Source organism: Phalangium opilio, unplaced genomic scaffold (assembly GCF_054372755.1).
Source record: "Phalangium opilio isolate 3A_F unplaced genomic scaffold, DU_Popi_V2 ptg000230l_1, whole genome shotgun sequence".
Lineage (NCBI taxonomy): Eukaryota > Metazoa > Arthropoda > Arachnida > Opiliones > Phalangiidae > Phalangium > Phalangium opilio.
Window position 1 is genome coordinate 793935 of NW_028324221.1, and position 24237 is coordinate 818171.

Consider the following 24237-nt stretch of genomic DNA (forward strand, 5'->3'; position numbering starts at 1 on the left):
TTCGCCAATGCTCAGACTCTGTCCCTTAAGGCCTGCGCAATTATCTCAAAGGCATTAGCCTGCCTAACTGAGGCATTAGCCTGCATAACTGAGGCATTGGCCAATGTTGTTACCGCCTCAGCCAGTTTTGATTGGGACGCGGCTATCGACTCTAGAGCTTTTCTAATGCCTCCATATTCGATATTTTGGGCAGTTTGGGTCTCCCCCAAATGCTCTGCGGCCCGTTCATACGGCGTTTTGCGGCTTTCGGCCCTTCTCTTTTTTCGTGCCTCATTCAATTCTATAAATTTGTTATACTTGTTAGTAAATGTCAGGATTAGCCTAAATTAATTGCTATATAAAAATACTTTTTGCAGAATCTGCAACTGAGTTTGGCACAAAACCCATTTCATCGTTTCCGCTAGATTCGCCACCGGAAATCTCGCGGCTGGTTGGAGTTGTTATGGTTGGTTCTCCAACCACCATTGTGACAATCGGTGCCACATCCACCTCAAAGTTGTCATCCAACTGAACAAATGCCGAGGTGGATTCCTTTGAGGAACCGTTGGCCGCAGGAGAACGGAGGGATGAAGTTGATGGGGTATCAACTTCGGGGAACCCAGCGTCAATGACCGACTCTAGGCCAGTGACCAACCCCTTCCCAAAAATTTGCATCAGCCTCCCTTCTAAATCCGTAATAGATTCCGGAGGTGGCCCACCACCGGTCTTGCCAATATTGGCCTTAGAGGCTTTGGCTTTTACGGCGGATTTCCATGCCGTAAAGCACTAACGGAGTTATTATGTTAAAATTTATATTAAAATGTATTTAAATTAACATACCTTCTTCCACTTTTCAACATTTTTCGTCGCCCCAACTCCGCAACTATTTAATTGGGAGGCTAGGTCCTCCCACATGGCCTCGTACTTAACCCTACTAAATGTAGCGCTGAATTTCATGTCTACAAAATTTCTATTAGCTTCTAAAAACTCGACGTAAATTAATTGCTGCTTGGCGTGTACTTTAACTCCCATTTTAAATTAATGTTCAAGTGAAATTAATTCAAAAATAAATATTTTCAAACCAAAAAAGAAGCACGTGTTTATATCTTAAGAAAAGAAATCGAAAGAGAAAATTTTCTTTGTATTGAATGTATTCCCAATACAAAGACTCGTTTTCCAAAATTTTCCACTCCTTGGGAAAAACCAAAGTGTCCATCCTTTCAATTTGAAAGCGCGCCTAATAAAATTGACCAATAAGGAAGAAGTGGGCGTGGAAAAGTACCGCACGTGATGGAAAAATCAACACGTGGCTTAAGAGGAAGTGACGTCCATTTGGATTGAGAGAAAAGTTTCGAAGTATCCGAATGATGATAAGGATTGGGGTTAGAGAATACGGTTTTCTCGGTCCACTCCGAATGAGCCCGATCCGAATCATAAGGATTCGGAGTGATCCGAATGATTTTCGATTTTTAGAGAATAGCCTCCCTGATCGAGAGGTCCTTGGTTCAAACCTATGTTCCCCCTGTAAAAGCACGGATCATTCCGTTTATTTTAGTTAAATCGACATTACGGCTATGAACAAGGGGGAATAGCTCAGTGGTAGAGCATTCGACTGCAGATCGAGAGGTCCTTGGTTCAAACCCGAGTTCCCCCTGTAACAGCACGGATCATTCCGGTTATTTTAGTTAAATCGACTTTGGGGCCTTGAACAAGGGGTAATAGCTCAGTGGTATAGCATTCGACTGCAGATCGAGAGGTCCTTGGTTTAAACCCGAGTTCCCCCTGCAACAGCACGGATCATTTCGTTTATTTTAGTTAAATCGACATTACGGCTATGAACAAGGGGGAATAGCTCAGTGGTAGAGCATTCGACTGCAGATCGAGAGGTTCTTGGTGCAAACCCGAGTTCCCCCTGTAACAGCACGGATCATTCCGTTTATTTTAGTTAAATCGACTTTGGGGCCTTGAACAAGGGGTAATAGCTCAGTGGTAGAGCATTCGACTGCAGATCGAGAGGTCCTTGGTTTAAACCCGAGTTCCCCCTGCAACAGCACGGATCATTTCGTTTATTTTGGTTAAATCGACATTACGGTTCTGAACAAGGGGGAATAGCTCAGTGGTAGAGCATTTACTGCAGATCGAGAGGTCCTTCGTTAAAAACCCGAAAACCCCCTGTAACAGCACGGATCATTCCGTTTATTTTAGTTAAATCGACCTTGGGGCCTTGAACAAGGGGGAATAGCTCAGTGGTAGAGCATTCGACTGCAGATCGAGAGGTCCTTGGTTCAAACCCGAGTTCCCCCTGTAACAGCACGGATCATTACGTTTATTTTAGTTAAATCGACATTGGGGCCTTGAACAAGGGGGAATAGCTCAGTGGTAGAGCATTCGACTGCAGATCGAGAGGTCCTTGGTTCAAACCCGAGTTCTCCCTGTAACAGCACGGATCATTCCGTTTATTTTAGTTAAATCGACATTACGGCTCTGAACAAAAGGGAGTAGCTCAGTGATAGAGCATTCGACTGCAGATGAGAGGTCCTTGGTTCAAACCCAAGTTCCCCCTGTAACAGCACGGATCATTCCGCTTATTTTAGTTAAATCGACATAACGGCCTTGAACAAGGGGGAATAGCTCAGTGGTAGAGCATTCGACTGCAGATCGAGAGGTCCTTGGTTCAAACCTAAGTTCCCCCTGTAAAAGCACGGATCATTCCGTTTATTTTGGTTAAATCGACATTACGGTTCTGAACAAGGGAGACTAGCTCAGTTGTAGAGCATTCGACTGCAGATCGAGAGGTCCTTCTTTCAAACCCAAGTTCCCCCTGTAAAAGCACGGATCATTCCGTTTATTTTAGTTAAATCGACATTACGGCTATGAACAAGGGGAATAGCTCAGTGGTAGAGCATACGACTGCAGATCGAGAGGTCCTTGGTTCAAACCCGAGTTCCCCCTGTAACAGCACGGATCATTTCGTTTATTTTAGTTAAATCGATATAACGGCCTTGAACAAGGGGGAATAGCTCAGTGGTAGAGCATTCGACTGCAGATCGAGAGGTCCTTCGTTCAAACGCGAGTTCCCCTGTAACTGCACGGATCATTCCGTTTATTTTAGTTAAATCGACATAACTGCTCTGAACAAAAGGGAATAGCTAAGTGGTAGAGCAATAGACAGCAGATCGAGAGGTCCTTGGTTCAAACCCAAGTTCCCCCTGTAACAGCACGGATCATTACGTTTATTTTAGTTAAATCGACATTGGGGCCTTGAACAAGGGGGAATATCTCAGTGGTAGAGCATTCGACTGCAGATCGAGAGGTTCTTGGTTAAAACCCAAGTTCCCCTTGTAAAAGAACGGATCATTCCGTTTATTTTAGTTAAATCGACATTACGGCTATGAAGAAGGGGGAGTAGCTCAGTGGTAGAGCATTCGACTGCAGATCGAGAGGTCCTTGGTTCAAACCCGAGTTCCCCCTGTAACAGCACGGATCATTCCGCTTATTTTAGTTAAATCGACATAACGGCCTTGAACAAGGGGGAATAGCTCAGTGGTAGAGCATTCGACTGCAGATCGAGAGGTCCTTGGTTCAAACCTAAGTTCCCCCTGTAAAAGCACGGATCATTCCGTTTATTTTAGTTAAATCGACATTACGGCTATGAACAAGGGGGAATAGCTCAGTGGTAGAGCATTCGACTGCAGATCGAGAGGTCCTTGGTTTAAACCCGAGTTCCCCCTGTAAAAGCACGGATCATTTCGTTTATTTTGGTTAAATCGACATTACGGTTCTGAACAAGGGAGACTAGCTCAGTTTTAGAGCATTCGACTGCAGATCGAGAGGTCCTTCTTTCAAACCCAAGTTCCCCCTGTAAAAGCACGGATCATTCCGTTTATTTTAGTTAAATCGACATTACGGCTATGAACAAGGGGAATAGCTCAGTGGTAGAGCATTCGACTGCAGATCGAGAGGTCCTTGGTTCAAACCCGAGTTCCCCCTGTAACAGCACGGATCATTTCGTTTATTTTAGTTAAATCGATATAACGGCCTTGAACAAGGGGGAATAGCTCAGTGGTAGAGCATTCGACTGCAGATCGAGAGGTCCTTCGTTCAAACGCGAGTTCCCCTGTAACTGCACGGATCATTCCGTTTATTTTAGTTAAATCGACATAACTGCTCTGAACAAAAGGGAATAGCTAAGTGGTAGAGCATTCGACTGCAGATCGAGAGGTCCTTGGTTCAAACCCAAGTTCCCCCTGTAACAGCACGGATCATTACGTTTATTTTAGTTAAATCGACATTAGGGCCTTGAACAAGGGGGAATATCTCAGTGGTAGAGCATTCGACTGCAGATCGAGAGGTTCTTGGTTCAAACCCAAGTTCCCCTTGTAAAAGAACGGATCATTCCGTTTATTTTAGTTAAATCGACTTTGGGGCCTTGAACAAGGGGGAATAGCTCAGTGGTAGAGCATTCGACTGCAGATCGAGAGGTCCTTGGTTCAAACCCAAGTTCCCCCTGTAACAGCACGGATCATTACGTTTATTTTAGTTAAATCGACATTGGGGCCTTGAACAAGGGGGAATAGCTCAGTGGTAGAGCATTCGACTGCAGATCGAGAGGTCCTTGGTTCAAACCCAAGTTCCCCCTGTAACAGCACGGATCATTACGTTTATTTTAGTTAAATCGACATTGGGGCCTTGAACAAGGGGGAATATCTCAGTGGTAGAGCATTCGACTGCAGATCGAGAGGTTCTTGGTTCAAACCCAAGTTCCCCCTGTAAAAGCACGGATCATTCCGTTTATTTTAGTTAAATCGACTTTGGGGCCTTGAACAAGGGGGAATAGCGCAGTGGTAGAGCATTCGACTGCAGATCGAGAGGTCCTTGGTTCAAACCCAATTTCCCCCTGTAACAGCACGGATCATTACGTTTATTTTAGTTAAATCGACATTGGGGCCTTGAACAAGGGGGAATAGCTCAGTGGTAGAGCATTCGACTGCAGATCGAGAGGTCCTTGGTTCAAACCCAAGTTCCCCCTGTAACAGCACGGATCATTTCGTTTATTTTGGTTAAATCGACATTACGGTTCTGAAAAAGGGGGAAAAGCTCAGTGGTAGAGCATTCGACTGCAGATCGAGAGGTCCTTGGTTCAAACCCAAGTTCCCCCTGTAAAAGCACGGATCATTCCGTTTATTTTAGTTAAATCGACATAACGGCCTTGAACAAGGGGGAATAGCTCAGTGGTAGAGCATTCGACTGCAGATCGAGAGGTCCTTCGTTAAAAACCCGAATTCCCCCTGTAACAGCACGGATCATTCCGCTTATTTTAGTTAAATCGACATAACGGCCTTGAACAAGGGGGAATAGCTCAGTGGTAGAGCATTCGACTGCAGATCGAGAGGTCCTTGGTTCAAACCTAAGTTCCCCCTGTAAAAGCACGGATCATTCCGTTTATTTTAGTTAAATCGACATTACGGCTATGAACAAGGGGGAATAGCTCAGTGGTAGAGTATTCGACTGCAGATCGAGAGGTCCTTGGTTTAAACCCGAGTTCCCCCTGTAAAAGCACGGATCATTTCGTTTATTTTGGTTAAATCGACATTACGGTTCTGAACAAGGGAGACTAGCTCAGTTTTAGAGCATTCGACTGCAGATCGAGAGGTCCTTCTTTCAAACCCAAGTTCCCCCTGTAAAAGCACGGATCATTCCGTTTATTTTAGTTAAATCGACATTACGGCTATGAACAAGGGGAATAGCTCAGTGGTAGAGCATTCGACTGCAGATCGAGAGGTCCTTGGTTCAAACCCGAGTTCCCCCTGTAACAGCACGGATCATTTCGTTTATTTTAGTTAAATCGATATAACGGCCTTGAACAAGGGGGAATAGCTCAGTGGTAGAGCATTCGACTGCAGATCGAGAGGTCCTTCGTTCAAACGCGAGTTCCCCTGTAACTGCACGGATCATTCCGTTTATTTTAGTTAAATCGACATAACTGCTCTGAACAAAAGGGAATAGCTAAGTGGTAGAGCATTCGACTGCAGATCGAGAGGTCCTTGGTTCAAACCCAAGTTCCCCCTGTAACAGCACGGATCATTACGTTTATTTTAGTTAAATCGACATTAGGGCCTTGAACAAGGGGGAATATCTCAGTGGTAGAGCATTCGACTGCAGATCGAGAGGTTCTTGGTTCAAACCCAAGTTCCCCTTGTAAAAGAACGGATCATTCCGTTTATTTTAGTTAAATCGACTTTGGGGCCTTGTACAAGGGGGAATAGCTCAGTGGTAGAGCATTCGACTGAAGATCGAGAGGTCCTTGGTTCAAACCCAAGTTCCCCCTGTAACAGCACGGATCATTACGTTTATTTTAGTTAAATCGACATTGGGGCCTTGAACAAGGGGGAATAGCTCAGTGGTAGAGCATTCGACTGCAGATCGAGAGGTCCTTGGTTCAAACCCAAGTTCCCCCTGTAACAGCACGGATCATTACGTTTATTTTAGTTAAATCGACATTGGGGCCTTGAACAAGGGGGAATATCTCAGTGGTAGAGCATTCGACTGCAGATCGAAGGTTCTTGGTTCAAACCCAAGTTCCCCCTGTAAAAGCACGGATCATTCCGTTTATTTTAGTTAAATCGACTTTGGGGCCTTGAACAAGGGGGAATAGCTCAGTGGTAGAGCATTCGACTGCAGATCGAGAGGTCCTTGGTTCAAACCCAAGTTCCCCCTGTAACAGCACGGATCATTACGTTTATTTTAGTTAAATCGACATTGGGGCCTTGAACAAGGGGGAATAGCTCAGTGGTAGAGCATTCGACTGCAGATCGAGAGGTCCTTGGTTCAAACCCAAGTTCCCCCTGTAACAGCACGGATCATTTCGTTTATTTTGGTTAAATCGACATTACGGTTCTGAAAAAGGGGGAAAAGCTCAGTGGTAGAGCATTCGACTGCAGATCGAGAGGTCCTTGGTTCAAACCCAAGTTCCCCCTGTAAAAGCACGGATCATTCCGTTTATTTTAGATAAATCGACATAACGGCCTTGAACAAGGGGGAATAGCTCAGTGGTAGAGCATTCGACTGCAGATCGAGAGGTCCTTCGTTAAAAACCCGAATTCCCCCTGTAACAGCACGGATCATTCCGTTTATTTTAGTTAAATCGACTTTGGGGCCTTGAACAAGGGGTAATAGCTCAGTGGTAGAGCATTCGACTGCAGATCGAGAGGTCCTTGGTTCAAACCCGAATTCCCCCTGTAACAGCACGGATCATTTCGTTTGTTTTGGTTAAATCGACATTACGGTTCTGAACAAGGGGGAATAGCTCAGTGGTAGAGCATTTACTGCAGATCGAGAGGTCCTTCGTTAAAAACCCGAATTCCCCCTGTAACAGCACGGATCATTCCGTTTATTTTAGTTAAATCGACATAACGGCCTTGAACAAGGGGGAATAGCTCAGTGGTAGAGCATTCGACTGCAGATCGAGAGGTCCTTCGTTCAAACCCAAGTTCCCCTTGTAAAAGAACGGATCATTCCGTTTATTTTAGTTAAATCGACTTTGGGGCCTTGAACAAGGGGGAATAGCTCAGTGGTAGAGCATTTACTGCAGATCGAGAGGTCCTTCGTTAAAAACCCGAATTCCCTCTGTAACAGCACGGATCATTCCGTTTATTTTAGTTAAATCGACTTTGGGGCCTTGAACAAGGGGTAATAGCTCAGTGGTAGAGCATTCGACTGCAGATCGAGAGGTCCTTGGTTTAAACCCGAGTTCCCCCTGCAACAGCACGGATCATTTCGTTTATTTTAGTTAAATCGACATTACGGCTATGAACAAGGGGGAGTAGCTCAGTGGTAGAGCATTCGACTGCAGATCGAGAGGTCCTTGGTTCAAACCCGAGTTCCCCCTGTAACAGCACGGATCATTCCGTTTATTTTAGTTAAATCGACATAACGGCCTTGAACAAGGGGGAATAGCTCAGTGGTAGAGCATTTGACTGCAGATCGAGAGGTCCTTGGTTCAAACCCAAGTTCCCCCTGTAACAGCACGGATCATTTCGTTTATTTTGGTTAAATCGACATTATGGTTCTGAAAAAGGGGGAAAAGCTCAGTGGTAGAGCATTCGACTGCAGATCGAGAGGTCCTTGGTTCAAACCCAAGTTCCCCCTGTAAAAGCACGGATCATTCCGTTTATTTTAGTTAAATCGACATAACGGCCTTGAACAAGGGGGAATAGCTCAGTGGTAGAGCATTCGACTGCAGATCGAGAGGTCCTTCGTTAAAAACCCGAATTCCCCCTGTAACAGCACGGATCATTCCGTTTATTTTAGTTAAATCGACTTTGGGGCCTTGAACAAGGGGTAATAGCTCAGTGGTAGAGCATTCGACTGCAGATCGAGAGGTCCTTGGTTCAAACCCGAATTGCCCCTGTAACAGCACGGATCATTTCGTTTATTTTGGTTAAATCGACATTACGGTTCTGAACAAGGGGGAATAGCTCAGTGGTAGAGCATTTACTGCAGATCGAGAGGTCCTTCGTTAAAAACCCGAATTCCCCCTGTAACAGCACGGATCATTCCGTTTATTTTAGTTAAATCGACATAACGGCCTTGAACAAGGGGGAATAGCTCAGTGGTAGAGCATTCGACTGCAGATCGAGAGGTCCTTCGTTCAAACCCAAGTTCCCCTTGTAAAAGAACGGATCATTCCGTTTATTTTAGTTAAATCGACTTTGGGGCCTTGAACAAGGGGGAATAGCTCAGTGGTAGAGCATTTACTGCAGATCGAGAGGTCCTTCGTTAAACACCCGAATTCCCCCTGTAACAGCACGGATCATTCCGTTTATTTTAGTTAAATCGACTTTGGGGCCTTGAACAAGGGGTAATAGCTCAGTGGTAGAGCATTCGACTGCAGATCGAGAGGTCCTTGGTTTAAACCCGAGTTCCCCCTGCAACAGCACGGATCATTTCGTTTATTTTAGTTAAATCGACATTACGGCTATGAACAAGGGGGAGTAGCTCAGTGGTAGAGCATTCGACTGCAGATCGAGAGGTCCTTGGTTCAAACCCGAGTTCCCCCTGTAACAGCACGGATCATTCCGCTTATTTTAGTTAAATCGACATAACGGCCTTGAACAAGGGGGAATAGCTCAGTGGTAGAGCATTCGACTGCAGATCGAGAGGTCCTTGGTTCAAACCTAAGTTCCCCCTGTAAAAGCACGGATCATTCCGTTTATTTTAGTTAAATCGACATTACGGCTATGAACAAGGGGAAATAGCTCAGTGGTAGAGCATTCGACTGCAGATCGAGAGGTCCTTGGTTTAAACCCGAGTTCCCCCTGTAAAAGCACGGATCATTTCGTTTATTTTGGTTAAATCGACATTACGGTTCTGAACAAGGGAGACTAGCTCAGTTGTAGAGCATTCGACTGCAGATCGAGAGGTCCTTCTTTCAAACCCAAGTTCCCCCTGTAAAAGCACGGATCATTCCGTTTATTTTAGTTAAATCGACATTACGGCTATGAACAAGGGGAATAGCTCAGTGGTAGAGCATTCGACTGCAGATCGAGAGGTCCTTGGTTCAAACCCGAGTTCCCCCTGTAACAGCACGGATCATTTCGTTTATTTTAGTTAAATCGATATAACGGCCTTGAACAAGGGGGAATAGCTCAGTGGTAGAGCATTCGACTGCAGATCGAGAGGTCCTTCGTTCAAACGCGAGTTCCCCTGTAACTGCACGGATCATTCCGTTTATTTTAGTTAAATCGACATAACTGCTCTGAACAAAAGGGAATAGCTAAGTGGTAGAGCATTCGACTGCAGATCGAGAGGTCCTTGGTTCAAACCCAAGTTCCCCCTGTAACAGCACGGATCATTACGTTTATTTTAGTTAAATCGACATTGGGGCCTTGAACAAGGGGGAATATCTCAGTGGTAGAGCATTCGACTGCAGATCGAGAGGTTCTTGGTTCAAACCCAAGTTCCCCTTGTAAAAGAACGGATCATTCCGTTTATTTTAGTTAAATCGACTTTGGGGCCTTGAACAAGGGGGAATAGCTCAGTGGTAGAGCATTCGACTGCAGATCGAGAGGTCCTTGGTTCAAACCCAAGTTCCCCCTGTAACAGCACGGATCATTACGTTTATTTTAGTTAAATCGACATTGGGGCCTTGAACAAGGGGGAATAGCTCAGTGGTAGAGCATTCGACTGCAGATCGAGAGGTCCTTGGTTCAAACCCAAGTTCCCCCTGTAACAGCACGGATCATTACGTTTATTTTAGTTAAATCGACATTGGGGCCTTGAACAAGGGGGAATATCTCAGTGGTAGAGCATTCGACTGCAGATCGAAGGTTCTTGGTTCAAACCCAAGTTCCCCCTGTAAAAGCACGGATCATTCCGTTTATTTTAGTTAAATCGACTTTGGGGCCTTGAACAAGGGGGAATAGCTCAGTGGTAGAGCATTCGACTGCAGATCGAGAGGTCCTTGGTTCAAACCCAAGTTCCCCCTGTAACAGCACGGATCATTACGTTTATTTTAGTTAAATCGACATTGGGGCCTTGAACAAGGGGGAATAGCTCAGTGGTAGAGCATTCGACTGCAGATCGAGAGGTCCTTGGTTCAAACCCAAGTTCCCCCTGTAACAGCACGGATCATTTCGTTTATTTTGGTTAAATCGACATTACGGTTCTGAAAAAGGGGGAAAAGCTCAGTGGTAGAGCATTCGACTGCAGATCGAGAGGTCCTTGGTTCAAACCCAAGTTCCCCCTGTAAAAGCACGGATCATTCCGTTTATTTTAGATAAATCGACATAACGGCCTTGAACAAGGGGGAATAGCTCAGTGGTAGAGCATTCGACTGCAGATCGAGAGGTCCTTCGTTAAAAACCCGAATTCCCCCTGTAACAGCACGGATCATTCCGTTTATTTTAGTTAAATCGACTTTGGGGCCTTGAACAAGGGGTAATAGCTCAGTGGTAGAGCATTCGACTGCAGATCGAGAGGTCCTTGGTTCAAACCCGAATTCCCCCTGTAACAGCACGGATCATTTCGTTTATTTTGGTTAAATCGACATTACGGTTCTGAACAAGGGGGAATAGCTCAGTGGTAGAGCATTTACTGCAGATCGAGAGGTCCTTCGTTAAAAACCCGAATTCCCCCTGTAACAGCACGGATCATTCCGTTTATTTTAGTTAAATCGACATAACGGCCTTGAACAAGGGGGAATAGCTCAGTGGTAGAGCATTCGACTGCAGATCGAGAGGTCCTTCGTTCAAACCCAAGTTCCCCTTGTAAAAGAACGGATCATTCCGTTTATTTTAGTTAAATCGACTTTGGGGCCTTGAACAAGGGGGAATAGCTCAGTGGTAGAGCATTTACTGCAGATCGAGAGGTCCTTCGTTAAAAACCCGAATTCCCTCTGTAACAGCACGGATCATTCCGTTTATTTTAGTTAAATCGACTTTGGGGCCTTGAACAAGGGGTAATAGCTCAGTGGTAGAGCATTCGACTGCAGATCGAGAGGTCCTTGGTTTAAACCCGAGTTCCCCCTGCAACAGCACGGATCATTTCGTTTATTTTAGTTAAATCGACATTACGGCTATGAACAAGGGGGAGTAGCTCAGTGGTAGAGCATTCGACTGCAGATCGAGAGGTCCTTGGTTCAAACCCGAGTTCCCCCTGTAACAGCACGGATCATTCCGTTTATTTTAGTTAAATCGACATAACGGCCTTGAACAAGGGGGAATAGCTCAGTGGTAGAGCATTTGACTGCAGATCGAGAGGTCCTTGGTTCAAACCCAAGTTCCCCCTGTAACAGCACGGATCATTTCGTTTATTTTGGTTAAATCGACATTACGGTTCTGAAAAAGGGGGAAAAGCTCAGTGGTAGAGCATTCGACTGCAGATCGAGAGGTCCTTGGTTCAAACCCAAGTTCCCCCTGTAAAAGCACGGATCATTCCGTTTATTTTAGTTAAATCGACATAACGGCCTTGAACAAGGGGGAATAGCTCAGTGGTAGAGCATTCGACTGCAGATCGAGAGGTCCTTCGTTAAAAACCCGAATTCCCCCTGTAACAGCACGGATCATTCCGTTTATTTTAGTTAAATCGACTTTGGGGCCTTGAACAAGGGGTAATAGCTCAGTGGTAGAGCATTCGACTGCAGATCGAGAGGTCCTTGGTTCAAACCCGAATTGCCCCTGTAACAGCACGGATCATTTCGTTTATTTTGGTTAAATCGACATTACGGTTCTGAACAAGGGGGAATAGCTCAGTGGTAGAGCATTTACTGCAGATCGAGAGGTCCTTCGTTAAAAACCCGAATTCCCCCTGTAACAGCACGGATCATTCCGTTTATTTTAGTTAAATCGACATAACGGCCTTGAACAAGGGGGAATAGCTCAGTGGTAGAGCATTCGACTGCAGATCGAGAGGTCCTTCGTTCAAACCCAAGTTCCCCTTGTAAAAGAAAGGATCATTCCGTTTATTTTAGTTAAATCGACTTTGGGGCCTTGAACAAGGGGGAATAGCTCAGTGGTAGAGCATTTACTGCAGATCGAGAGGTCCTTCGTTAAACACCCGAATTCCCCCTGTAACAGCACGGATCATTCCGTTTATTTTAGTTAAATCGACTTTGGGGCCTTGAACAAGGGGTAATAGCTCAGTGGTAGAGCATTCGACTGCAGATCGAGAGGTCCTTGGTTTAAACCCGAGTTCCCCCTGCAACAGCACGGATCATTTCGTTTATTTTAGTTAAATCGACATTACGGCTATGAACAAGGGGGAGTAGCTCAGTGGTAGAGCATTCGACTGCAGATCGAGAGGTCCTTGGTTCAAACCCGAGTTCCCCCTGTAACAGCACGGATCATTCCGCTTATTTTAGTTAAATCGACATAACGGCCTTGAACAAGGGGGAATAGCTCAGTGGTAGAGCATTCGACTGCAGATCGAGAGGTCCTTGGTTCAAACCTAAGTTCCCCCTGTAAAAGCACGGATCATTCCGTTTATTTTAGTTAAATCGACATTACGGCTATGAACAAGGGGGAATAGCTCAGTGGTAGAGCATTCGACTGCAGATCGAGAGGTCCTTGGTTTAAACCCGAGTTCCCCCTGTAAAAGCACGGATCATTTCGTTTATTTTGGTTAAATCGACATTACGGTTCTGAACAAGGGAGACTAGCTCAGTTGTAGAGCATTCGACTGCAGATCGAGAGGTCCTTCTTTCAAACCCAAGTTCCCCCTGTAAAAGCACGGATCATTCCGTTTATTTTAGTTAAATCGACATTACGGCTATGAACAAGGGGAATAGCTCAGTGGTAGAGCATTCGACTGCAGGTCGAGAGGTCCTTGGTTCAAACCCGAGTTCCCCCTGTAACAGCACGGATCATTTCGTTTATTTTAGTTAAATCGATATAACGGCCTTGAACAAGGGGGAATAGCTCAGTGGTAGAGCATTCGACTGCAGATCGAGAGGTCCTTCGTTCAAACGCGAGTTCCCCTGTAACTGCACGGATCATTCCGTTTATTTTAGTTAAATCGACATAACTGCTCTGAACAAAAGGGAATAGCTAAGTGGTAGAGCATTCGACTGCAGATCGAGAGGTCCTTGGTTCAAACCCAAGTTCCCCCTGTAACAGCACGGATCATTACGTTTATTTTAGTTAAATCGACATTGGGGCCTTGAACAAGGGGGAATATCTCAGTGGTAGAGCATTCGACTGCAGATCGAGAGGTTCTTGGTTCAAACCCAAGTTCCCCTTGTAAAAGAACGGATCATTCCGTTTATTTTAGTTAAATCGACTTTGGGGCCTTGAACAAGGGGGAATAGCTCAGTGGTAGAGCATTCGACTGCAGATCGAGAGGTCCTTGGTTCAAACCCAAGTTCCCCCTGTAACAGCACGGATCATTACGTTTATTTTAGTTAAATCGACATTGGGGCCTTGAACAAGGGGGAATAGCTCAGTGGTAGAGCATTCGACTGCAGATCGAGAGGTCCTTGGTTCAAACCCAAGTTCCCCCTGTAACAGCACGGATCATTACGTTTATTTTAGTTAAATCGACATTGGGGCCTTGAACAAGGGGGAATATCTCAGTGGTAGAGCATTCGACTGCAGATCGAGAGGTTCTTGGTTCAAACCCAAGTTCCCCCTGTAAAAGCACGGATCATTCCGTTTATTTTAGTTAAATCGACTTTGGGGCCTTGAACAAGGGGGAATAGCTCATTGGTAGAGCATTCGACTGCAGATCGAGAGGTCCTTGGTTCAAACCCAAGTTCCCCCTGTAACAGCACGGATCATTACGTTTATTTTAGTTAAATCGACATTGGGGCCTTGAACAAGGGGGAATAGCTCAGTGGTAGAGCATTCGACTGCAGATCGAGAGGTCCTTGGTTCAAACCCAAGTTCCCCCTGTAACAGCACGGATCATTTCGTTTATTTTGGTTAAATCGACATTACGGTTCTGAAAAAGGGGGAAAAGCTCAGTGGTAGAGCATTCGACTGCAGATCGAGAGGTCCTTGGTTCAAACCCAAGTTCCCCCTGTAAAAGCACGGATCATTCCGTTTATTTTAGTTAAATCGACATAACGGCCTTGAACAAGGGGGAATAGCTCAGTGGTAGAGCATTCGACTGCAGATCGAGAGGTCCTTCGTTAAAAACCCGAATTCCCCCTGTAACAGCACGGATCATTCCGTTTATTTTAGTTAAATCGACTTTGGGGCCTTGAACAAGGGGTAATAGCTCAGTGGTAGAGCATTCGACTGCAGATCGAGAGGTCCTTGGTTCAAACCCGAGTTCCCCCTGTAACAGCACGGATCATTCCGCTTATTTTAGTTAAATCGACATAACGGCCTTGAACAAGGGGGAATAGCTCAGTGGTAGAGCATTCGACTGCAGATCGAGAGGTCCTTGGTTCAAACCTAAGTTCCCCCTGTAAAAGCACGGATCATTCCGTTTATTTTAGTTAAATCGACATTACGGCTATGAACAAGGGGGAATAGCTCAGTGGTAGAGCATTCGACTGCAGATCGAGAGGTCCTTGGTTTAAACCCGAGTTCCCCCTGTAAAAGCACGGATCATTTCGTTTATTTTCGTTAAATCGACATTACGGTTCTGAACAAGGGAGACTAGCTCAGTTGTAGAGCATTCGACTGCAGATCGAGAGGTCCTTCTTTCAAACCCAAGTTCCCCCTGTAAAAGCACGGATCATTCCGTTTATTTTAGTTAAATCGACATTACGGCTATGAACAAGGGGAATAGCTCAGTGGTAGAGCATTCGACTGCAGATCGAGAGGTCCTTGGTTCAAACCCGAGTTCCCCCTGTAACAGCACGGATCATTTCGTTTATTTTAGTTAAATCGATATAACGGCCTTGAACAAGGGGGAATAGCTCAGTGGTAGAGCATTCGACTGCAGATCGAGAGGTCCTTCGTTCAAACGCGAGTTCCCCTGTAACTGCACGGATCATTCCGTTTATTTTAGTTAAATCGACATAACTGCTCTGAACAAAAGGGAATAGCTAAGTGGTAGAGCATTCGACTGCAGATCGAGAGGTCCTTGGTTCAAACCCAAGTTCCCCCTGTAACAGCACGGATCATTACGTTTATTTTAGTTAAATCGACATTGGGGCCTTGAACAAGGGGGAATATCTCAGTGGTAGAGCATTCGACTGCAGATCGAGAGGTTCTTGGTTCAAACCCAAGTTCCCCTTGTAAAAGAACGGATCATTCCGTTTATTTTAGTTAAATCGACTTTGGGGCCTTGAACAAGGGGGAATAGCTCAGTGGTAGAGCATTCGACTGCAGATCGAGAGGTCCTTGGTTCAAACCCAAGTTCCCCCTGTAACAGCACGGATCATTACGTTTATTTTAGTTAAATCGACATTGGGGCCTTGAACAAGGGGGAATAGCTCAGTGGTAGAGCATTCGACTGCAGATCGAGAGGTCCTTGGTTCAAACCCAAGTTCCCCCTGTAACAGCACGGATCATTACGTTTATTTTAGTTAAATCGACATTGGGGCCTTGAACAAGGGGGAATATCTCAGTGGTAGAGCATTCGACTGCAGATCGAGAGGTTCTTGGTTCAAACCCAAGTTCCCCCTGTAAAAGCACGGATCATTCCGTTTATTTTAGTTAAATCGACTTTGGGGCCTTGAACAAGGGGGAATAGCTCAGTGGTAGAGCATTCGACTGCAGATCGAGAGGTCCTTGGTTCAAACCCAAGTTCCCCCTGTAACAGCACGGATCATTTCGTTTATTTTGGTTAAATCGACATTACGGTTCTGAAAAAGGGGGAAAAGCTCAGTGGTAGAGCATTCGACTGCAGATCGAGAGGTCCTTGGTTCAAACCCAAGTTCCCCCTGTAAAAGCACGGATCATTCCGTTTATTTTAGTTAAATCGACATAACGGCCTTGAACAAGGGGGAATAGCTCAGTGGTAGAGCATTCGACTGCAGATCGAGAGGTCCTTCGTTAAAAACCCGAATTCCCCCTGTAACAGCACGGATCATTCCGTTTATTTTAGTTAAATCGACTTTGGGGCCTTGAACAAGGGGTAATAGCTCAGTGGTAGAGCATTCGACTGCAGATCGAGAGGTCCTTGGTTCAAACCCGAATTCCCCCTGTAACAGCACGGATCATTTCGTTTATTTTGGTTAAATCGACATTACGGTTCTGAACAAGGGGGAATAGCTCAGTGGTAGAGCATTTACTGCAGATCGAGAGGTCCTTCGTTAAAAACCCGAATTCCCCCTGTAACAGCACGGATCATTCCGTTTATTTTAGTTAAATCGACATAACGGCCTTGAACAAGGGGGAATAGCTCAGTGGTAGAGCATTCGACTGCAGATCGAGAGGTCCTTCGTTCAAACCCAAGTTCCCCTTGTAAAAGAACGGATCATTCCGTTTATTTTAGTTAAATCGACTTTGGGGCCTTGAACAAGGGGGAATAGCTCAGTGGTAGAGCATTCGACTGCAGATCGAGAGGTCCTTGGTTCAAACCCGAGTTCCCCCTGTAACAGCACGGATCATTACGTTTATTTTGGTTAAATCGACATTGGGGCCTTGAACAAGGGGGAATAGCTCAGTGGTAGAGCATTCGACTGCAGATCGAGAGGTCCTTGGTTCAAACCCAAGTTCCCCCTGTAACAGCACGGATCATTACGTTTATTTTAGTTAAATCGACATTGGGGCCTTGAACAAGGGGGAATATCTCAGTGGTAGAGCATTCGACTGCAGATCGAGAGGTTCTTGGTTCAAACCCAAGTTCCCCCTGTAAAAGCACGGATCATTCCGTTTATTTTAGTTAAATCGACTTTGGGGCCTTGAACAAGGGGGAATAGCTCAGTGGTAGAGCATTCGACTGCAGATCGAGAGGTCCTTGGTTCAAACCCAAGTTCCCCCTGTAACAGCACGGATCATTTCGTTTATTTTGGTTAAATCGACATTACGGTTCTGAAAAAGGGGGAAAAGCTCAGTGGTAGAGCATTCGACTGCAGATCGAGAGGTCCTTGGTTCAAACCCAAGTTCCCCCTGTAAAAGCACGGATCATTCCGTTTATTTTAGTTAAATCGACATAACGGCCTTGAACAAGGGGGAATAGCTCAGTGGTAGAGCATTCGACTGCAGATCGAGAGGTCCTTCGTTAAAAACCCGAATTCCCCCTGTAACAGCACGGATCATTCCGTTTATTTTAGTTAAATCGACTTTGGGGCCTTGAACAAGGGGTAATAGCTCAGTGGTAGAGCATTCGACTGCAGATCGAGAGGTCCTTGGTTCAAACCCGAATTCCCCCTGTAACAGCACGGATCATTTCGTTTATTTTGGTTAAATCGACATTACGGTTCTGAACAAGGGGGAATAGCTCAGTGGTAGAGCATTTACTGCAGATCGAGAGGTCCTTCGTTAAAAACCCGAATTCCCCCTGTAACAGCACGGATCATTCCGTTTATTTTAGTTAAATCGACATAACGGCCTTGAACAAGGGGGAATAGCTCAGTGGTAGAGCATTCGACTGCAGATCGAGAGGTCCTTCGTTCAAACCCAAGTTCCCCTTGTAAAAGAACGGATCATTCCGTTTATTTTAGTTAAATCGACTTTGGGGCCTTGAACAAGGGGGAATAGCTCAGTGGTAGAGCATTCGACTGCAGATCGAGAGGTCCTTGGTTCAAACCCGAGTTCCCCCTGTAACAGCACGGATCATTACGTTTATTTTAGTTAAATCGACATTGGGGCCTTGAACAAGGGGGAATAGCTCAGTGGTAGAGCATTCGACTGCAGATCGAGAGGTCCTTGGTTCAAACCCAAGTTCCCCCTGTAACAGCACGGATCATTACGTTTATTTTAGTTAAATCGACATTGGGGCCTTGAACAAGGGGGAATATCTCAGTGGTAGAGCATTCGACTGCAGATCGAGAGGTTCTTGGTTCAAACCCAAGTTCCCCCTGTAAAAGCACGGATCATTCCGTTTATTTTAGTTAAATCGACTTTGGGGCCTTGAACAAGGGGGAATAGCTCAGTGGTAGAGCATTCGACTGCAGATCGAGAGGTCCTTGGTTCAAACCCAAGTTCCCCCTGTAACAGCACGGATCATTACGTTTATTTTAGTTAAATCGACATTGGGGCCTTGAACAAGGGGGAATAGCTCAGTGGTAGAGCATTCGACTGCAGATCGAGAGGTCCTTGGTTCAAACCCAAGTTCCCCCTGTAACAGCACGGATCATTTCGTTTATTTTGGTTAAATCGACATTACGGTTCTGAAAAAGGGGGAAAAGCTCAGTGGTAGAGCATTCGACTGCAGATCGAGAGGTCCTTGGTTCAAACCCAAGTTCCCCCTGTAAAAGCACGGATCATTCCGTTTATTTTAGTTAAATCGACATAACGGCCTTGAACAAGGGGGAATAGCTCAGTGGTAGAGCATTCGACTGCAGATCGAGAGGTCCTTCGTTAAAAACCCGAATTCCCCCTGTAACAGCACGGATCATTCCGTTTATTTTAGTTAAATCGACTTTGGGGCCTTGAACAAGGGGTAATAGCTCAGTGGTAGAGCATTCGACTGCAGATCGAGAGGTCCTTGGTTCAAACCCGAGTTCCCCCTATAACAGCACGGATCATTCCGCTTATTTTAGTTAAATCGACATAACGGCCTTGAACAAGGGGGAATAGCTCAGTGGTAGAGCATTCGACTGCAGATCGAGAGGTCCTTGGTTCAAACCTAAGTTCCCCCTGTAAAAGCACGGATCATTCCGTTTATTTTAGTTAAATCGACATTACGGCTATGAACAAGGGGGAATAGCTCAGTGGTAGAGCATTCGACTGCAGATCGAGAGGTCCTTGGTTTAAACCCGAGTTCCCCCTGTAAAAGCACGGATCATTTCGTTTATTTTGGTTAAATCGACATTACGGTTCTGAACAAGGGAGACTAGCTCAGTTGTAGAGCATTCGACTGCAGATCGAGAGGTCCTTCTTTCAAACCCAAGTTCCCCCTGTAAAAGCACGGATCATTCCGTTTATTTTAGTTAAATCGACATTACGGCTATGAACAAGGGGAATAGCTCAGTGGTAGAGCATTCGACTGCAGATCGAGAGGTCCTTGGTTCAAACCCGAGTTCCCCCTGAAACAGCACGGATCATTTCGTTTATTTTAGTTAAATCGATATAACGGCCTTGAACAAGGGGGAATAGCTCAGTGGTAGAGCATTCGACTGCAGATCGAGAGGTCCTTCGTTCAAACGCGAGTTCCCCTGTAACTGCACGGATCATTCCGTTTATTTTAGTTAAATCGACATAACTGCTCTGAACAAAAGGGAATAGCTAAGTGGTAGAGCATTCGACTGCAGATCGAGAGGTCCTTGGTTCAAACCCAAGTTCCCCCTGTAACAGCACGGATCATTACGTTTATTTTAGTTAAATCGACATTGGGGCCTTGAACAAGGGGGAATATCTCAGTGGTAGAGCATTCGACTGCAGATCGAGAGGTTCTTGGTTCAAACCCAAGTTCCCCTTGTAAAAGAACGGATCATTCCGTTTATTTTAGTTAAATCGACTTTGGGGCCTTGAACAAGGGGGAATAGCTCAGTGGTAGAGCATTCGACTGCAGATCGAGAGGTCCTTGGTTCAAACCCAAGTTCCCCCTGTAACAGCACGGATCATTACGTTTATTTTAGTTAAATCGACATTGGGGCCTTGAACAAGGGGGAATAGCTCAGTGGTAGAGCATTCGACTGCAGATCGAGAGGTCCTTGGTTCAAACCCAAGTTCCCCCTGTAACAGCACGGATCATTACGTTTATTTTAGTTAAATCGACATTGGGGCCTTGAACAAGGGGGAATATCTCAGTGGTAGAGCATTCGACTGCAGATCGAGAGGTTCTTGGTTCAAACCCAAGTTCCCCCTGTAAAAGCACGGATCATTCCGTTTATTTTAGTTAAATCGACTTTGGGGCCTTGAACAAGGGGGAATAGCTCAGTGGTAGAGCATTCGACTGCAGATCGAGAGGTCCTTGGTTCAAACCCAAGTTCCCCCTGTAACAGCACGGATCATTTCGTTTATTTTGGTTAAATCGACATTACGGTTCTGAAAAAGGGGGAAAAGCTCAGTGGTAGAGCATTCGACTGCAGATCGAGAGGTCCTTGGTTCAAACCCAAGTTCCCCCTGTAAAAGCACGGATCATTCCGTTTATTTTAGTTAAATCGACATAACGGCCTTGAACAAGGGGGAATAGCTCAGTGGTAGAGCATTCGACTGCAGATCGAGAGGTCCTTCGTTAAAAACCCGAATTCCCCCTGTAACAGCACGGATCATTCCGTTTATTTTAGTTAAATCGACTTTGGGGCCTTGAACAAGGGGTAATAGCTCAGTGGTAGAGCATTCGACTGCAGATCGAGAGGTCCTTGGTTCAAACCCGAATTCCCCCTGTAACAGCACGGATCATTTCGTTTATTTTGGTTAAATCGACATTACGGTTCTGAACAAGGGGGAATAGCTCAGTGGTAGAGCATTTACTGCAGATCGAGAGGTCCTTCGTTAAAAACCCGAATTCCCCCTGTAACAGCACGGATCATTCCGTTTATTCTAGTTAAATCGACATAACGGCCTTGAACAAGGGGGAATAGCTCAGTGGTAGAGCATTCGACTGCAGATCGAGAGGTCCTTCGTTCAAACCCAAGTTCCCCTTGTAAAAGAACGGATCATTCCGTTTATTTTAGTTAAATCGACTTTGGGGCCTTGAACAAGGGGGAATAGCTCAGTGGTAGAGCATTCGACTGCAGATCGAGAGGTCCTTGGTTCAAACCCGAGTTCCCCCTGTAACAGCACGGATCATTTCGTTTATTTTGGTTAAATCGACATTACGGTTCTGAACAAGGGGGACTAGCTCAGTTGTACAGCATTCGACTGCAGATCGAGAGGTCCTTCTTTCAAACCCAAGTTCCCCCTGTAAAAGCACGGATCATTCCGTTTATTTTAGTTAAATCGATATAACGGCCTTGAACAAGGGGGAATGGCTCAGTGGTAGAGCATTCGACTGCAGATCGAGAGGTCCTTCGTTCAAACGCGAGTTCCCCTGTAACTACACGGATCATTCCGTTTATTTTAGTTAAATCGACATAACGGCTCTGAACAAAAGGGAATAGCTCAGTGGTAGAGCTTTCGACTGCAGATCGAGAGGTCCTTGGTTCAAACCGGAGTTTCCCCTGTAATAGCACGGATCATTCCGTTTATTTTAGTTAAACCGACATTACGGCCTTTTACAAGGGGGAATAGCTAAGTGGTAGAGCATTCGACTGCAGATCGAGAGGTCCTTGGTTTAAACCCGAGTTCCCCCTGTAAAAGCACGGATCAATTCGTTTATTTTGGTTAAATCGACATTACGGTTCTGAACAAGGGAGACTAGCTCAGTTGTAGAGCATTCGACTGCAGATCGAGAGGTCCTTCTTTCAAACCCAAGTTCCCCCTGTAAAAGCACGGATCATTCCGTTTATTTTAGTTAAATCGACATTACGGCTATGAACAAAAGGGAATAGCTCAGTGGTAGAGCATTCGACTGCAGATCGAGAGGTCCTTGGTTCAAACCGGAGTTCCCCGTGTAATAGCACGGATCATTCCGTTTATTTTAGTTAAACCGACATTACGGCCTTTTACAAGGGGAATAGCTAAGTTGTAGAGCATTCGACTGCAGATCGAGAGGTCCTTGGTTCAAACCCAAGTTCCCCCCCCCCCTGTAACAGCACGGATCATTACGTTTATTTTAGTTAAATCGACATTGGGGCCTTGAACAAGGGGGAATATCTCAGTGGTAGAGCATTCGACTGCAGATCGAGAGGTTCTTGGTTCAAACCCGAGTTCCCCCTGTAACAGCACGGATCATTTCGTTTATTTTGGTTAAATCGACATTACGGTTCCGAAAACGGGGGAATAGCTCAGTGGTAGAGCATTCGACTGCAGATCGAGAGGTCCTGGGTTCAAACCCAAGTTCCCCCTGTAACAGCACGGATCATTCCGTTTATTTTAGTTAAATTGACATAACGGCCTTGAACAAGGGGGAATAGCTCAGTGGTAGAGCATTCGACTGCAGATCGAGAGGTCCTTGGTTCAAACCCGAGTTCCCCCTGTAACAGCACGGATCATTCCGTTTATTTTAGTTAAATCGACATAACGGCCTTGAACAAGGGGGAATAGCTCAGTGGTAGAGCATTCGACTGCAGATCGAGAGGTCCTTCGTTCAAACCCAAGTTCCCCTTGTAAAAGAACGGATCATTCCGTTTATTTTAGTTAAATCGACTTTGGGGCCTTGAACAAGGGGGAATAGCTCAGTGGTAGAGCATTCGACTGCAGATCGAGAGGTCCTTGGTTCAAACCTATGTTCCCCCTGTAAAAGCACGGATCATTCCGTTTATTTTAGTTAAATCGACATTACGGCTATGAACAAGGGGGAATAGCTCAGTGGTAGAGCATTCGACTGCAGATCGAGAGGTCCTTGGTTCAAACCCGAGTTCCCCCTGTAACAGCACGGATCATTCCGTTTATTTTAGTTAAATCGACTTTGGGGCCTTGAACAAGGGGTAATAGCTCAGTGGTAGAGCATTCGACTGCAGATCGAGAGGTTCTTGGTTCAAACCCGAGTTCCCCCTGTAACAGCACGGATCATTTCGTTTATTATGGTTAAATCGACATTACGGTTCCGAAAAAGGGGGAATAGCTCAGTGGTAGAGCATTCGACTGCAGATCGAGAGGTCCTGGGTTCAAACCCAAGTTCCCCCTGTAACAGCACGGATCATTCCGTTTATTTTAGTTAAATTGACATAACGGCCTTGAACAAGGGGGAATAGCTCAGTGGTAGAGCATTCGACTGCAGATCGAGAGGTCCTTGGTTCAAACCCGAGTTCCCCCTGTAACAGCACGGATCATTCCGTTTATTTTAGTTAAATCGACATAACGGCCTTGAACAAGGGGGAATAGCTCAGTGGTAGAGCATTCGACTGCAGATCGAGAGGTCCTTCGTTCAAACCCAAGTTCCCCTTGTAAAAGAACGGATCATTCCGTTTATTTTAGTTAAATCGACTTTGGGGCCTTGAACAAGGGGGAATAGCTCAGTGGTAGAGCATTTGACTGCAGATCGAGAGGTCCTTGGTTCAAACCTATGTTCCCCCTGTAAAAGCACGGATCATTCCGTTTATTTTAGTTAAATCGACATTACGGCTATGAACAAGGGGGAATAGCTCAGTGGTAGAGCATTCGACTGCAGATCGAGAGGTCCTTGGTTCAAACCCGAGTTCCCCCTGTAACAGCACGGATCATTCCGTTTATTTTAGTTAAATCGACTTTGGGGCCTTGAACAAGGGGTAATAGCTCAGTGGTAGAGCATTCGACTGCAGATCGAGAGGTCCTTGGTTTAAACCCGAGTTCCCCCTGCAACAGCACGGATCATTTCGTTTATTTTAGTTAAATCGACATTACGGCTATGAAAAAGGGGGAATAGCTCAGTGGTAGAGCATTCGACTGCAGATCGAGAGGTCCTTGGTTCAAACCCGAGTTCCCCCTGTAACAGCACGGATCATTCCGTTTATTTTAGTTAAATCGACTTTGGGGCCTTGAACAAGGGGTAATAGCTCAGTGGTAGAGCATTCGACTGCAGATCGAGAGGTCCTTGGTTTGAACCCGAGTTCCCCCTGCAACAGCACGGATCATTTCGTTTATTTTGGTTAAATCGACATTACGGTTCTGAACAAGGGGGAATAGCTCAGTGGTAGAGCATTTACTGCAGATCGAGAGGTCCTTCGTTAAAAAC

The 24237-nt window shown here is 45.6% G+C and overlaps 52 non-coding genes across 52 annotated transcripts; all 52 read left to right on the forward strand.

The window, feature by feature from the left end:
- Window positions 1-1561: 1561 nt before the first annotated feature.
- TRNAC-GCA (transfer RNA cysteine (anticodon GCA)) lies at window positions 1562-1633 on the forward strand. Its single transcript has one exon. It is a non-coding gene; the product is annotated as a tRNA-Cys (tRNA).
- A 578-nt stretch (window positions 1634-2211) lies between these two features.
- Window positions 2212-2283, forward strand: TRNAC-GCA (transfer RNA cysteine (anticodon GCA)). Its single transcript has one exon. It is a non-coding gene; the product is annotated as a tRNA-Cys (tRNA).
- Window positions 2284-2341: 58 nt separating this feature from the next.
- Window positions 2342-2413, forward strand: TRNAC-GCA (transfer RNA cysteine (anticodon GCA)). Its single transcript has one exon. It is a non-coding gene; the product is annotated as a tRNA-Cys (tRNA).
- Window positions 2414-3378: 965 nt separating this feature from the next.
- Window positions 3379-3450, forward strand: TRNAC-GCA (transfer RNA cysteine (anticodon GCA)). The gene has a single exon. It is a non-coding gene; the product is annotated as a tRNA-Cys (tRNA).
- Window positions 3451-3638: 188 nt separating this feature from the next.
- Window positions 3639-3710, forward strand: TRNAC-GCA (transfer RNA cysteine (anticodon GCA)). The gene has a single exon. It is a non-coding gene; the product is annotated as a tRNA-Cys (tRNA).
- A 187-nt stretch (window positions 3711-3897) lies between these two features.
- Window positions 3898-3969, forward strand: TRNAC-GCA (transfer RNA cysteine (anticodon GCA)). The gene has a single exon. It is a non-coding gene; the product is annotated as a tRNA-Cys (tRNA).
- Window positions 3970-4416: 447 nt separating this feature from the next.
- Window positions 4417-4488, forward strand: TRNAC-GCA (transfer RNA cysteine (anticodon GCA)). The gene has a single exon. It is a non-coding gene; the product is annotated as a tRNA-Cys (tRNA).
- Window positions 4489-4546: 58 nt separating this feature from the next.
- Window positions 4547-4618, forward strand: TRNAC-GCA (transfer RNA cysteine (anticodon GCA)). Its single transcript has one exon. It is a non-coding gene; the product is annotated as a tRNA-Cys (tRNA).
- A 318-nt stretch (window positions 4619-4936) lies between these two features.
- On the forward strand, window positions 4937-5008 carry TRNAC-GCA (transfer RNA cysteine (anticodon GCA)). The gene has a single exon. It is a non-coding gene; the product is annotated as a tRNA-Cys (tRNA).
- A 708-nt stretch (window positions 5009-5716) lies between these two features.
- Window positions 5717-5788, forward strand: TRNAC-GCA (transfer RNA cysteine (anticodon GCA)). Its single transcript has one exon. It is a non-coding gene; the product is annotated as a tRNA-Cys (tRNA).
- Window positions 5789-6235: 447 nt separating this feature from the next.
- On the forward strand, window positions 6236-6307 carry TRNAF-GAA (transfer RNA phenylalanine (anticodon GAA)). Its single transcript has one exon. It is a non-coding gene; the product is annotated as a tRNA-Phe (tRNA).
- A 58-nt stretch (window positions 6308-6365) lies between these two features.
- On the forward strand, window positions 6366-6437 carry TRNAC-GCA (transfer RNA cysteine (anticodon GCA)). The gene has a single exon. It is a non-coding gene; the product is annotated as a tRNA-Cys (tRNA).
- Window positions 6438-6624: 187 nt separating this feature from the next.
- On the forward strand, window positions 6625-6696 carry TRNAC-GCA (transfer RNA cysteine (anticodon GCA)). The gene has a single exon. It is a non-coding gene; the product is annotated as a tRNA-Cys (tRNA).
- Window positions 6697-6754: 58 nt separating this feature from the next.
- Window positions 6755-6826, forward strand: TRNAC-GCA (transfer RNA cysteine (anticodon GCA)). Its single transcript has one exon. It is a non-coding gene; the product is annotated as a tRNA-Cys (tRNA).
- A 969-nt stretch (window positions 6827-7795) lies between these two features.
- Window positions 7796-7867, forward strand: TRNAC-GCA (transfer RNA cysteine (anticodon GCA)). The gene has a single exon. It is a non-coding gene; the product is annotated as a tRNA-Cys (tRNA).
- A 58-nt stretch (window positions 7868-7925) lies between these two features.
- Window positions 7926-7997, forward strand: TRNAC-GCA (transfer RNA cysteine (anticodon GCA)). The gene has a single exon. It is a non-coding gene; the product is annotated as a tRNA-Cys (tRNA).
- Window positions 7998-8966: 969 nt separating this feature from the next.
- On the forward strand, window positions 8967-9038 carry TRNAC-GCA (transfer RNA cysteine (anticodon GCA)). Its single transcript has one exon. It is a non-coding gene; the product is annotated as a tRNA-Cys (tRNA).
- A 447-nt stretch (window positions 9039-9485) lies between these two features.
- TRNAC-GCA (transfer RNA cysteine (anticodon GCA)) lies at window positions 9486-9557 on the forward strand. The gene has a single exon. It is a non-coding gene; the product is annotated as a tRNA-Cys (tRNA).
- A 447-nt stretch (window positions 9558-10004) lies between these two features.
- On the forward strand, window positions 10005-10076 carry TRNAC-GCA (transfer RNA cysteine (anticodon GCA)). Its single transcript has one exon. It is a non-coding gene; the product is annotated as a tRNA-Cys (tRNA).
- Window positions 10077-10134: 58 nt separating this feature from the next.
- TRNAC-GCA (transfer RNA cysteine (anticodon GCA)) lies at window positions 10135-10206 on the forward strand. The gene has a single exon. It is a non-coding gene; the product is annotated as a tRNA-Cys (tRNA).
- Window positions 10207-10393: 187 nt separating this feature from the next.
- TRNAC-GCA (transfer RNA cysteine (anticodon GCA)) lies at window positions 10394-10465 on the forward strand. Its single transcript has one exon. It is a non-coding gene; the product is annotated as a tRNA-Cys (tRNA).
- Window positions 10466-10523: 58 nt separating this feature from the next.
- Window positions 10524-10595, forward strand: TRNAC-GCA (transfer RNA cysteine (anticodon GCA)). The gene has a single exon. It is a non-coding gene; the product is annotated as a tRNA-Cys (tRNA).
- Window positions 10596-11564: 969 nt separating this feature from the next.
- TRNAC-GCA (transfer RNA cysteine (anticodon GCA)) lies at window positions 11565-11636 on the forward strand. Its single transcript has one exon. It is a non-coding gene; the product is annotated as a tRNA-Cys (tRNA).
- A 58-nt stretch (window positions 11637-11694) lies between these two features.
- TRNAC-GCA (transfer RNA cysteine (anticodon GCA)) lies at window positions 11695-11766 on the forward strand. Its single transcript has one exon. It is a non-coding gene; the product is annotated as a tRNA-Cys (tRNA).
- A 969-nt stretch (window positions 11767-12735) lies between these two features.
- On the forward strand, window positions 12736-12807 carry TRNAC-GCA (transfer RNA cysteine (anticodon GCA)). The gene has a single exon. It is a non-coding gene; the product is annotated as a tRNA-Cys (tRNA).
- A 188-nt stretch (window positions 12808-12995) lies between these two features.
- On the forward strand, window positions 12996-13067 carry TRNAC-GCA (transfer RNA cysteine (anticodon GCA)). The gene has a single exon. It is a non-coding gene; the product is annotated as a tRNA-Cys (tRNA).
- A 706-nt stretch (window positions 13068-13773) lies between these two features.
- Window positions 13774-13845, forward strand: TRNAC-GCA (transfer RNA cysteine (anticodon GCA)). The gene has a single exon. It is a non-coding gene; the product is annotated as a tRNA-Cys (tRNA).
- Window positions 13846-13903: 58 nt separating this feature from the next.
- TRNAC-GCA (transfer RNA cysteine (anticodon GCA)) lies at window positions 13904-13975 on the forward strand. The gene has a single exon. It is a non-coding gene; the product is annotated as a tRNA-Cys (tRNA).
- Window positions 13976-14293: 318 nt separating this feature from the next.
- On the forward strand, window positions 14294-14365 carry TRNAC-GCA (transfer RNA cysteine (anticodon GCA)). The gene has a single exon. It is a non-coding gene; the product is annotated as a tRNA-Cys (tRNA).
- A 579-nt stretch (window positions 14366-14944) lies between these two features.
- On the forward strand, window positions 14945-15016 carry TRNAC-GCA (transfer RNA cysteine (anticodon GCA)). The gene has a single exon. It is a non-coding gene; the product is annotated as a tRNA-Cys (tRNA).
- Window positions 15017-15203: 187 nt separating this feature from the next.
- Window positions 15204-15275, forward strand: TRNAC-GCA (transfer RNA cysteine (anticodon GCA)). Its single transcript has one exon. It is a non-coding gene; the product is annotated as a tRNA-Cys (tRNA).
- A 447-nt stretch (window positions 15276-15722) lies between these two features.
- TRNAC-GCA (transfer RNA cysteine (anticodon GCA)) lies at window positions 15723-15794 on the forward strand. Its single transcript has one exon. It is a non-coding gene; the product is annotated as a tRNA-Cys (tRNA).
- Window positions 15795-15852: 58 nt separating this feature from the next.
- On the forward strand, window positions 15853-15924 carry TRNAC-GCA (transfer RNA cysteine (anticodon GCA)). The gene has a single exon. It is a non-coding gene; the product is annotated as a tRNA-Cys (tRNA).
- A 188-nt stretch (window positions 15925-16112) lies between these two features.
- On the forward strand, window positions 16113-16184 carry TRNAC-GCA (transfer RNA cysteine (anticodon GCA)). Its single transcript has one exon. It is a non-coding gene; the product is annotated as a tRNA-Cys (tRNA).
- A 709-nt stretch (window positions 16185-16893) lies between these two features.
- Window positions 16894-16965, forward strand: TRNAC-GCA (transfer RNA cysteine (anticodon GCA)). The gene has a single exon. It is a non-coding gene; the product is annotated as a tRNA-Cys (tRNA).
- Window positions 16966-17023: 58 nt separating this feature from the next.
- On the forward strand, window positions 17024-17095 carry TRNAC-GCA (transfer RNA cysteine (anticodon GCA)). The gene has a single exon. It is a non-coding gene; the product is annotated as a tRNA-Cys (tRNA).
- Window positions 17096-17283: 188 nt separating this feature from the next.
- On the forward strand, window positions 17284-17355 carry TRNAC-GCA (transfer RNA cysteine (anticodon GCA)). The gene has a single exon. It is a non-coding gene; the product is annotated as a tRNA-Cys (tRNA).
- A 709-nt stretch (window positions 17356-18064) lies between these two features.
- TRNAC-GCA (transfer RNA cysteine (anticodon GCA)) lies at window positions 18065-18136 on the forward strand. The gene has a single exon. It is a non-coding gene; the product is annotated as a tRNA-Cys (tRNA).
- A 58-nt stretch (window positions 18137-18194) lies between these two features.
- On the forward strand, window positions 18195-18266 carry TRNAC-GCA (transfer RNA cysteine (anticodon GCA)). The gene has a single exon. It is a non-coding gene; the product is annotated as a tRNA-Cys (tRNA).
- A 188-nt stretch (window positions 18267-18454) lies between these two features.
- TRNAC-GCA (transfer RNA cysteine (anticodon GCA)) lies at window positions 18455-18526 on the forward strand. Its single transcript has one exon. It is a non-coding gene; the product is annotated as a tRNA-Cys (tRNA).
- Window positions 18527-18584: 58 nt separating this feature from the next.
- On the forward strand, window positions 18585-18656 carry TRNAC-GCA (transfer RNA cysteine (anticodon GCA)). Its single transcript has one exon. It is a non-coding gene; the product is annotated as a tRNA-Cys (tRNA).
- Window positions 18657-19235: 579 nt separating this feature from the next.
- Window positions 19236-19307, forward strand: TRNAC-GCA (transfer RNA cysteine (anticodon GCA)). Its single transcript has one exon. It is a non-coding gene; the product is annotated as a tRNA-Cys (tRNA).
- Window positions 19308-19494: 187 nt separating this feature from the next.
- On the forward strand, window positions 19495-19566 carry TRNAC-GCA (transfer RNA cysteine (anticodon GCA)). The gene has a single exon. It is a non-coding gene; the product is annotated as a tRNA-Cys (tRNA).
- A 447-nt stretch (window positions 19567-20013) lies between these two features.
- Window positions 20014-20085, forward strand: TRNAC-GCA (transfer RNA cysteine (anticodon GCA)). The gene has a single exon. It is a non-coding gene; the product is annotated as a tRNA-Cys (tRNA).
- A 58-nt stretch (window positions 20086-20143) lies between these two features.
- Window positions 20144-20215, forward strand: TRNAC-GCA (transfer RNA cysteine (anticodon GCA)). Its single transcript has one exon. It is a non-coding gene; the product is annotated as a tRNA-Cys (tRNA).
- A 188-nt stretch (window positions 20216-20403) lies between these two features.
- TRNAC-GCA (transfer RNA cysteine (anticodon GCA)) lies at window positions 20404-20475 on the forward strand. Its single transcript has one exon. It is a non-coding gene; the product is annotated as a tRNA-Cys (tRNA).
- Window positions 20476-21184: 709 nt separating this feature from the next.
- On the forward strand, window positions 21185-21256 carry TRNAC-GCA (transfer RNA cysteine (anticodon GCA)). Its single transcript has one exon. It is a non-coding gene; the product is annotated as a tRNA-Cys (tRNA).
- A 1232-nt stretch (window positions 21257-22488) lies between these two features.
- Window positions 22489-22560, forward strand: TRNAC-GCA (transfer RNA cysteine (anticodon GCA)). The gene has a single exon. It is a non-coding gene; the product is annotated as a tRNA-Cys (tRNA).
- Window positions 22561-22878: 318 nt separating this feature from the next.
- TRNAC-GCA (transfer RNA cysteine (anticodon GCA)) lies at window positions 22879-22950 on the forward strand. The gene has a single exon. It is a non-coding gene; the product is annotated as a tRNA-Cys (tRNA).
- A 318-nt stretch (window positions 22951-23268) lies between these two features.
- TRNAC-GCA (transfer RNA cysteine (anticodon GCA)) lies at window positions 23269-23340 on the forward strand. The gene has a single exon. It is a non-coding gene; the product is annotated as a tRNA-Cys (tRNA).
- Window positions 23341-23658: 318 nt separating this feature from the next.
- Window positions 23659-23730, forward strand: TRNAC-GCA (transfer RNA cysteine (anticodon GCA)). The gene has a single exon. It is a non-coding gene; the product is annotated as a tRNA-Cys (tRNA).
- Window positions 23731-23918: 188 nt separating this feature from the next.
- On the forward strand, window positions 23919-23990 carry TRNAC-GCA (transfer RNA cysteine (anticodon GCA)). The gene has a single exon. It is a non-coding gene; the product is annotated as a tRNA-Cys (tRNA).
- Window positions 23991-24237: the final 247 nt, after the last annotated feature.